The following is an 11293-nucleotide window of genomic DNA, read 5'->3' as shown; positions in this document are numbered from 1 at the left end:
ATCTATGTGAAAGGATTCAAAGAGAGAAGGAAATTGGAATTATCAGGATTCTAAGTGACCGTGGGAAGGAATTTGAAAATAGAAAATTTGTTGAGTTTTGCTCCTCTGAAGGTATTGGTCATGAGTTCTCCTCTCCCATCACTGCTTAGCAAAACGACATTGTTGAACGTAAGAACAAGACTCTACAAGAATCATCTAGATTCATGTTTCATGCCAAGTAACTACCCTACCATTTTTGGGTTGAAGTAATGAATATTGCTTGCTATAATCATAATAGAGTCTCTCTAAGAACTGGAACCTCAACTACACTTTATGAACTATGGAAAGGAAGGAAGCCCATTGTCAAATACTTTCATGTATTTGGAAGTAAATCCTACATTCTGGTTGACCGTGAACAAAGAATAAATATGGATCCCAAGAGTGATGAAGGAATATTTCTGGGATACTCAACAAACAACAGAGCCTATACAGTTTTCAATTCCAGAACCAAAGTCATGATGGAATCCATCAATGGTGTAGTGGATGATAATATCACAGAAAAAGGGACTGATGTTGATGAAGATGTTGGAACATCATCTCAGTAGATTGACACATCTGAAAATGAGGAAGTTATTGAGTCGAATAGTGAACCAGGAGGCATTGAACCAGACAACCATTAAGTCAACAAAGGTCCCTCCATCAGAGTTCAGAAAGATCATCCAACATATCTTGTTATTGGAAACCTTAATGAAGGGCTCACCACTAGATCTAGAGATGTGATTTCAAATGCTTGTTTTGTCTCTAAGTTTGAACCTAAAAGTGTGAAGGAAGCCTTGACTGATGAATTTTGGATCAATGTTATGCAAGAAGACTACTGTTAGAAGTGGCTTGTTTGTTTAAATTCAAGCTATTTCAAATGGATATGAAAAGTGCCTTCTTAAACGGGTACTTGAATGAAGAAGTCTACGTTGAACAACCCAAGGGGTTCATAGATCCCAACTTTCCAGATCATGTTTACAAACTAAGGAAGCTCTTTATGGATTAAAGCAAGCACCCAGGGTCTGGTATGAAAGGCTCACTAAGTACCTTGTTAACAATAGATGCAGGAAAGGAGGAACAGACAAGACACTGTTTGTTAAAGAAGAGCATGGTAAACTCATTATAGCACAAATATATGTTGATGATATTGTGTTTGGAGTGATGTCAAACCATATGGTACTACATTTTGTTAGGAAGATGCAATCAAAATTTGAAATGAGTCTGGTTGGTGAGTTGACGTACTTTCTTGGGCTCCAAGTCAAACAAATGGATGACATTATCTTCATCTCTCAAAGCAAGTATGCCAAGAGTATAGTAAAGAAGTTTGGCATGAAAAATGCTAGTCATAAAAGAACACCTGCAGCAACTCACTTGAAATTGACTAAAGATGAAAAAGGTGTAAATATGGATCAAAGTTTATACAGAAGTATGATTGGTAGTTTGATGTATCTTACAGCTAAAAGACATGCCATTACATTTGTTGTAGGAGTATGTGCTAGATATCAGTCTGAACCCAAAATGATTCATATTACTTAAGTGAAAAGGATCCTGGTGTATATCAATGGAACTAGTGACTATGGAATGTTGTATTCTCATAATTCAAACTCCTTGCTTACAGGATTATGTGATGCAGATTGGGAAGGCAGTGTTGATGATAGAAATAACACTTTTGGAGGATGTTTCTTATTGGGAAATAATCTTATATCTTGGTTCAGCAAGAAGCAAAATAATGTGTCCTTATCTACGGATGAGGTTGAATACATTGCATCAGGAAGTAGTTGCTCTCAATTAATTTGGATGAAACAAATATTAGAAGAATATAATGTCCAACAAGATGTCATCACATTCTACTGTGACAACCTAAATGCTATTAACATTTCCAAGAACCATATTCAGCACAACAGAACTAAGCATATTTGTAGATGTTTAATTGGCTGCATTGTATGGTAAAACACTAGCTGGATTCTAATGTCTTGACTGATGTCATGACATGTTGTGGAGATGTTTGTTTGACTGCATTGTATGTTAGAATATCTAGCTGTACTCTGATGTCTTGGCTGATGTCATGACATTCTGAGTAGTGTACTGCAGGTTTAGCTAATACAGGATTTATTGAATGTCAAACTGGATGTTATGATATTCATCCCTGTCAGCAGATACTGAGGAATAGAACAATGGGTGTTCTGATATAACTCAGCATTTAGTTTCAGACTGTTTATCAAGAGGATAACAGACCTGGCATAAGGCCTACTGTCTGGATGTCAAACTGGATGTTATGACATTCATTGACAGCATTTACTGAACAATAGGCAGATTGGTTTTCTGCTACATTTCAGTATACAGCCAGTCTGCTTATCAAGAGGATAACATACCTGATGTAAGGCTCTATGTGTGAATGTCAAATTGGAGGTTTTGACATTTATTATCGTACGCTGATACTGAAGTATGGACAGATTGGTTCTGTACAGTACAGCAAATTGTACAGTCTGTTTTCAGGAAAAACAGACTTAGCATATGGTTAATGTTCTGGACGTCAAACTGAATGTTGTGACATTCATTCCTGACAGCATATGCTAAATTGTAGGTTGTTTAGTTTTTCTGTTTCAGGATTTTTCTCAGGCTATTCTTCAGGAATCCAACAGCTGATCTAAAATCCAGGAAACTAACAACTGAGCTACAATTAAGGAACCTAACAAATAGCCTATTTGTTAGCACACTAATATGTGAAAATTAGTTAGAATCCTATGTGGCATTATTTGTGGAGGTCTTGAGACATTTTAGGAACTAAATATGGAGATATTTTAGGAACTAAATATGGAGATATTTTAGGAACTAAATATGGAGATATTTTAGGAACTAAATATGGAGATATTTTAGGAACTAAAAGATTGAAGACCTTGTTTGTAGCAGAAAGTTTTTGCTGACTTTGTAACAGCAAAGGAGAAGTTTGCTGCGATTTCTAAAGGCCCAAATCCGGTTGGGTGATTAGGTTATAAATAGCTTATTGTAACCTAGTTTTTGTAAGCCTCATGGAATGAAAATTTAGGGGTGTGTGTGAGGTAAACCTCCCAATCTGTGGGAAGGTTACCATGTGTTTCTCAGTGTTCCAACACTGAGAGTATTTGTGACTCAAAGCCTGTAGGCATGAGTTGTTATGATCTTGAACGAAGCTGTGAAGCAAGTTCAAGTTGTTTAGCATTACATTGTATTTGTAGTGATAGGAATGGAAACTGGAGGTTTCTATCTAGGAGTTCCTAGGTATAGATTGCATTGGGTAGGGATTAAGTGAAGAGTTGTAAACGGGGGAGTTTAACTCTGAATTAATACTGCTGATAGTGGATCTTCTTCCTGGCTTGGTATGCCCCCAGACGTAGGTGATGTTGCACCAAACTGGGTTAACAATTACCTGTGTTATTTATTGCACTTACTTTTTAAGTTCTGCTTAATTCTTGTCTGCGCAGAATTGGATGTCATAACAACTCGTGTGACATCGAAAGTGACAGAACTGGGTGTTCTTCCATTCTATGGTGATATAGTAGCAGATGTCGTGACATCTGTGAATGTGTGCTTATCAGTACTGGGTTTTAAGTTGTATAGCTGTCTTGCTGTATTAGTAACAAAGTTGGATTAGATGTCATTACTTGGAGTAGAACATCTGAATTCTGACTATGCCAGAATTTCAATTGGTATCAGAACAGGCATCCTGTTCTGGTTCTGGATGAGATCCATGGGTGATACTTTCTGGTATCTTGCAAGGAGTTATGTTAGTACTGATGTTGGAACCTGTGGAAGGTTCTGTGATCTCCCTAAATGGTCCCTTGAAGTAGGTGGATGGACTATTCATGACAGGAACTGTGTGTAACTGTCTCTGGAGGTTGGCAATTGGCCTTGTGTGGGATAGCTGTGCTAAGTATTGAATCATATTCAAACTTGGTATGTTCTTGGAGGCTGATCTGGTGAAGTGTGTGTTCATAGGTTGAGTTGTATTATGATTTCCGCTGCATAATACCTGGCAAAACTCAAACTCTGATGTAGTTTCCCCTCATGTGGATGAAAGGCTGCTATATTCAAGATTTCATCATAATCTACTGAAGATGTCAAAGATACTTGAGTCTCCTCAAGTCCACTCATCATGACGTTCTCACTTCAGGATGGTAAGAATCACCTGATCACTGATTCTTTTAATCTCTTGGGTAGTGTATATGAAGACCTTGAATACTTTCAAGAAGGGTTTGTTCCAAGGAGGTGGACTAATGTTCTATGTGATGTTAGAACATGTTGGTCAACAAGTATGCAGCTACTGGTTGAAGAGCAGATGTTATTAGGTGTCAAACAAAGGGATACTGTTGTTTGGAACCTACTCCTGACCTGGAAGAGGAGACATCTGTTTGTGCTAAGTTGACAAGGGTAGGGTCAACTGTGTGTGTGCTCAAGAAAGTCACTTTTAGAAGTATGATCTCTAGAAGTGGAGCTGGTTGAGATGTGACATTGTGCAATTTCCTGCTGGTTGTCTTATTCCTGCAGATTGATCAGGGTTGGATAGTTGTTCCCTGAAGTACTATGCTATGGTGGAAGACAAGTCCCCTGGATGTTAGAAGTCAATAATGGGGTAACCTTATTGCTACTTCATTTAAAAGGAGTGGGAACATGAATCTTGTTATTCAAATACCACGCTCAGAAGTGGCAGTTCCTTGAAGGAGTGAGAATATGAAGATTCAGAGGTTGGTTGAGGTAGTATGCTCTGGCAATGCATATCTACTATTGACTGTTTTTTCCTAGTACTTATGGTCAGCTGGAGTCTGATTGGTGTGATTGGAGTAAGTATAGGTATAACTCATAGAGTTAGTTGACACTGGTAGGGATGTTGTATGTCATGTTGAGACATTTGTGTATAATGCATGAATATTGGTGTGGAGTTTCCATGATTGTTAATTTAAGGGGGAGTTTTGGTTAACCTCCTCACGTTTGGACAACCTAGGGTCTGGTTGGCTGTTGACCTGTGTCACATGGGTTCTGGTGGTTGTGTGACACATCTGCAAGGAAGAATTTATCTCTCTCATTCCTAAGGATGAATTTAATCTGGGAAGACTTTCAAAATTGTCGAGGTGCTTGCAAACAGAAGATGTTGACACGAGAAGAGTACGTTCAAAGTATTCTTATGGTGGAAGTATCTGAAAGGATGATTATGAAAGGACTTAAGATCAATGTCTACTTGTGCCAAGTACAAGTGTTTAATTGATTATCCTTGGAGCTCAAGATAACTGATGTTCTTAACGATGTTGGAACATCACTTCTTCAAGACCCTGTGCAGAACCACAGGAAGGATAGTACATTGGCTTCTGATCTATCTCTTTGGTGGCAACAAAAGCACATGATCTCTGAAAAGGTTTCCTGGCAAGAAACATGTTCAGCCTTGGTATGTACAAGAAGAAGAAGACATCATAGTCTTGATGGTGGTTACTTGGATCAGTTTACTTCTGATCTAGGTAAGGAAGTGCATTGGCTAATGCACACTGTGGAGTTAAGAATAAGTGGCATCATTCTTGACATCATGGAAACAGCCTTGCTTTAGGAAGTGAAATCCTTGGTATAGCCGAAGGTTTAGTTTCTAACTGGTCCTTCTGAAGACTCATGCATCAGAGTGTCTGATGTCTTTGGAGAAGAAGCAGGGATTCATCAAGGTGTGAGCTTGGATGACTTAACTGCAAACCTGCAGGATGGAGGGAGGAAGTTCTTTCAAGTGGCAGAAGAAGGAGCTGAATTCAACAGCTAGATGTTAAAACACAATGTTGTGACATTTGGTTCAACATCAGAATCTTAGTCGGTGAAGTGGCACATCAACTTAAGATAGAAGGGTTTACAGAGTTGTAGATTGGGTACTTCAAAAAGATCGTGCTCATTGCAGTTCTTTGGAGTTGCTGGATGGAGAAGATGTTACATGTTCATGTCTTAGAGAATCTAAGTCTTGTTTAACATGTAGCTTGAAGTTCAAGTCTCACTTGGAAGGTCAGAATATCTTTGGGAGAAGTCTGATAAACGTGGAGAGGTCAATAAGTGGCATTTGACTTTTTCATATGAGGATTCATGAAGGAGGTAATCAACCAGTGGCATTTGGTCCATCTCAGAAGTGAGTTCGAAGAATCAAGATAATCAACATATGGCAGCTGATTATTCTTGAGGAAAGTCTGAGACAAATTACTTTTGAGCAGAAAAGTAGTAAGTTGAAGACAAAAGGAGGTGTTTTCTATTCATCTCTTGGAGCTTGTGGTAGAAGTTCTGAGCTATCTATGGAAGATTGTCTCTTATAATGGGATGACAATGTATATGTCCAAATTTATGTCTGGGTTCTTTTGGATCAAGCTGGTGACTCAGTGATATCTGAAGACTATCAGATGGTGTTCTTTGTTATGTTGTGAAGGATGTCTTAACTAATGTTAGAACACTTTGTGAAGTGGCTTTCTATTCTGGTTAGAAGAGAGATTGACACAGAGTGTGGATGTGTTCAGCCAAGAGGGTTGAACAGAGAGGTGTTCTCTTGAAGACATGAAGATGCGTCTTATGTTTTCCATTCATCAAGTGGTCTGGGTTCTCTTTGAATCAGGAAGTATGTGAAGGTCCAACTTTGGGGTGTTGGATATGTTCATGTGTGATCTCCAAGTTTCAAGAGGAGAGTTGGTTGTTCATGACAGGGGGAGTTCTGTCTTTGCGCTGCAAGTAATCATCAAGCTTGTGGTCTATGTGTTCTCAGATAACAAGGTATGGCACCTTGTTAGTTAGTGGGATGATGTGGTGTGTGTCAAGGCTGAGTGAGCAGAAAAATGTCTGACCGGATGTCATGACATTGCCTTGGACAATATTGTTATTTCTTTCCAAAACTTACAGTCATAAGGAAATATGGATGTTGTGTGTCTCATTATGATATATTAGAATGAGCCTATGTGTTACAGTTGTGTGGTACAGGGGGAGTAACCATCTACTGTTGTTTTGGTTGTAGTGGTGCTAGATGTCAAGCTACCACTGGAGATAAGAAAGTGGTTTTAGGAAAGAGTGTGTGACTACTTGATCCAAGTTGTGAAGCAAGATCAAGTGGGTGGTGTCTTGATCAAAGTTGTAAAGCAAGATCAATAGGGGGTATTCTTGATTAAAACTGTGAAGTAAAATCAAGATTGTCTGTCTGACATTTGTGTGTAATTCTGTTTTATTTTGGTCTGTAATTTAAAGTGTTGCTTTGGCAACATTTTTGACAAAAAGGGGGAGAAACACCTGTGATGCCCCAGGACAACAGATTATGTGTTAAACAGATATTGAAGATCCTCTAATCCAGATGTTGTGCTGCAGCTGTTGTTCCACTTCTGTATGTGTGCTGATATGTGAAGTTTTTATTTAACTTCCATGTGTGTGAGTGTGTTGCAACTCTGAGTGTATTAGCTAGGTTAATTTCCTGCTAGATGTGAGATTTCCGCTGCTATGGACTCTGTTGTGAGACCAAAGTGTTTTAGCCAAAAATTTGCCAAAGGGGGAGTTTGTAGATGTTTAATTGGCTGCATTGTATGGTAAAAACACTAGCTGGATTCTAATGTCTTGACTGATGTCATGACATGCTGTGGAGATGTTTGTTTGACTGCATTGTATGTTAGAATATCTAGCTGTACTCTGATGTCTTGGCTGATGTCATGACATTCTGAGTAGTGTACTGCAGGTTTAGCTAATACAGGATTTATTGAATGTCAAACTGGATGTTATAATATTCATCCCTGTCAGTCGATACTGAGGAATAGAACAGTGGGTGTTCTGATATAACTCAGCATTTAGTTTCAGACTGTTTATCAAGAGGATAACAGACCTGGCATAAGGCCTACTGTCTGGATGTCAAACTGGATGTTATGACATTCATTGACAGCATTTACTGAACAATAGGCAGATTGGTTTTCTGCTACATTTCAGTATACAGCTCAGTCTGCTTATCAAGAGGATAACAGACCTGATGTAAGGCTCTATGTGTGAATGTCAAATTGGAGGTTTTGACATTTATTATTGTACGCTGATACTGAAGTATGGACAGATTGGTTCTGTGCAGTACAGCAAATTGTATAGTCTGTTTTCAGGAAAAACAGACTTAGCATATGGTTAACGTTCTGGACGTCAAACTGAATGTTGTGACATTCATTCCTGACAGCATATGCTAAATTGTAGGTTGTTTAGTTTTTCTGTTTCAGGATTTTTCTCAGGCTATTCTTCAGGAATCCAACAGCTGATCTAAAATCCAGGAAACTAACAACTGAGCTACAATTAAGGAACCTAACAAATAGCCTATTTGTTAGCACACTAATATGTGGAAATTAGTTAGAATCCTATGTGGCATTATTTGTGGTTGTCTTGAGACATTTTAGGAACTAAATATGGAGATATTTTAGGAACTAAATATGGAGATATTTTAGGAACTAAATATGGAGATATTTTAGGAACTAAAAGATTGAAGACCTTGTTTGTAGCAGAAAGTTTTTGCTGACTTTGTAACAGCAAAGAAGAAGTTTGTTGCGATTTCTAAAGGCCCAAATCCGGTTGGGTGATTAGGTTATAAATAGCTTATTGTAACCTAGTTTTTGTAAGCCTCATGGAATGAAAATTTAGGGGTGTGTGTGAGGTAAACCTCCCAATCTGTGGGAAGGTTACCATGTGTTTCTCAGTGTTCCAACACTGAGAGTATTTATGACTCAAAGCCTGTAGGCATGAGTTGTTATGATCTTGAACGAAGCTGTGAAGCAAGTTCAAGTTGTTTAGCATTACATTGTATTTGTAGTGATAGGAATGGAAACTGGAGGTTTCTATCTAGGAGTTCCTAGGTATAGATTGCATTGGGTAGGGATTAAGTGAAGAGTTGTAAACGGGGGAGTTTAACTCTGAATTAATACTGCTGATAGTGGATCTTCTTTCTGGCTTGGTATGCCCCCAGACGTAGGTGATGTTGCACCGAACTGGGTTAACAATTACCTGTGTTATTTATTGCACTTACTTTTTAAGTTCTGCTTAATTCTTGTCTGCGCAGAATTGGATGTCATAACAACTCGTGTGACATCGAAAGTGACAGAACTGGGTGTTCTTCCATTCTATGGTGATATAGTAGCAGATGTCGTGACATCTGTGAATGTGTGCTTATCAGTACTGGGTTTTAAGTTGTATAACTGTCTTGCTGTATTAGCAACAAAGTTGGATTAGATGTCATTACTTGGAGTAGAACATCTGAATTCTGACTATGCCAGAATTTCAATATTGATATCCGTCATCACTTTATTAGGGATCTTGTTGAAGACAAAACTGTTACTCTTGAGCATGTAACCACTGAGAAGCAACTGGCAGATATTTTTACTAAAGCCTTAGATGCAAATCAGTTATAAAAATTAAGGGGCAAATTGGGAATTTGCATGCTTGAAGAATTATAGGAATTACTTAAATGGAGATATGGAAATCAAATTTTCTCTTCCCTCCACTTAATGGTTCACAAAACTCAAGACTATCATTACAACTTTTCCTTATTTTTCCAACGTTGCACCCTAGCCACTCTACCAATATCATTCATGCTACCTCCTTTATTCTCTCTCTCAACCTTACTCTGAGTCACTCTCATATCTCTATCTTTGCTTTGCAGTCCATACCTAAAACCTCCAAAATGTCTCAACCTTCTGTCTCCACTCCGAGCAAGCACTCCAAAGAGCAATCAAACCCTAAAAATATTGGTGTTGAGATAGATCTCTCTAATTTCATTACTGATGTCGTTCCCCTATCGATAGTTACTGTCCATGCAAATACTATGAGAAAGGCTAGTACTTCTGCTTCAAGGAAAGGCAAGCCCTCTAAAGTAAGTACCTATTCCGCTCATTCCATGACTGCTAGAAATGTTACAACTCTTGAACCCTCTACTACAGCTTAGAAACCCCGGTCTATGACTAATATGTATCTTGATGCCATTAGTGTTGAACCTAATGTTGGTATTTCTAAAGATTGTCATGTTATGACAAATGTTATGGAAGATGTTGAAGCCTCTGAAACTAATAATAGACCTAGATCTGTAACTATTTTGAGTAAATCCAGCATGATCGTTGCGAACAGAGACGACGTAGACAAGAATATTAGTGTGTTGATCTCTCAAGTGTTAGTATTGACCCCAAGACTAATGTCGTGTCGGATGTCTCCATATCCTTGGTCGAACATGATAACATTAATGAGACCTCCATGGATAAATTTGATGTGAATGTATCTACTCTGTCTCCTGAAAAATTGAAAGGCAAAGAAATATATGAAGGGATGACCAGTGATATGGCTGACAAAGATGAAAACTCTATTGAGAAAAAGGATCAACCCACTGACATAGTAAATATTGAGGATCTGGACTCTGATGATGTTCCTATCGGCCAAAGATTGGCTCCAGGTATAGCTAAAAGATTGAATAACAGAAAAGGTCAAGTTATTGAATCCTCTAGCACACCCTCCAAATCTATCAGGAAAAGAACTAATATTGGTCCTATGAAAAGATGGAGCAAGGTTGTTACTCCTGTGTCTAAGAAGAAATCCCTGAAGAGGAAGTAAGTTCCTTCTGAGTCTAGCGAGTCTGATCCTGATATTGAACATAATCTTCAGGACATCATTTCTACTGCTAGAAAGCAAGCATCTAGGAAGAAGATTCCAACAAATATCCCTGAAGTTCCAATTGACAACATTTCCTTTCACTCTGTGGAGAATATTGAAAAATGGAAATTTATGTACCAAAGAAGATTAGCGCTGGAAAAGGAACTTGGTAAAGATGACTTTGAATTCAAATAGGTGATAAGTCTGATCCAAGAGGTTGGATTAATGAAAAATATAACTGGTTTTGGCAAGTGCTATGAAATGCTTGTTAAAGAATTTATTGTGAATGTCTCTAAGGAATGTGACAACAAGAGGAGAAAAGAGTTTAGAAAAGTGTATGTCAGAGGAAGATGTGTGGATTTTTCTCTTAAAATAATCAATAGGTTCTTGGGCAGAAATGAAGAAGAACAAACTGAAATAGAAGTCTCCGACAATGTCATCTGCAGAGAGATTACTGCTAAACAAGTGAAAGAATGTACAAGGAAAGGGAAATTGTCCCTAAGTGCCTTAAGTGTGAAGTATGATGTACTCCACATAATTGGAGCTGCTAATTGGGTACCAACCAATCACACTTCCAACATTGCTACATGACTAGGTAAGTTTATTTATATTGTTCGGACCAAGTCAAATTTTGACTTTGGATCCTATGTCT

The sequence above is a fragment of the Lathyrus oleraceus genome, chromosome 3 (genome assembly GCF_024323335.1).
Source record: "Lathyrus oleraceus cultivar Zhongwan6 chromosome 3, CAAS_Psat_ZW6_1.0, whole genome shotgun sequence".
In the NCBI taxonomy this organism is placed as follows: domain Eukaryota; kingdom Viridiplantae; phylum Streptophyta; class Magnoliopsida; order Fabales; family Fabaceae; genus Lathyrus; species Lathyrus oleraceus.
The sequence above is the reverse complement of the archived record's forward strand: the minus strand, read 5'-3'. Positions refer to the sequence as shown.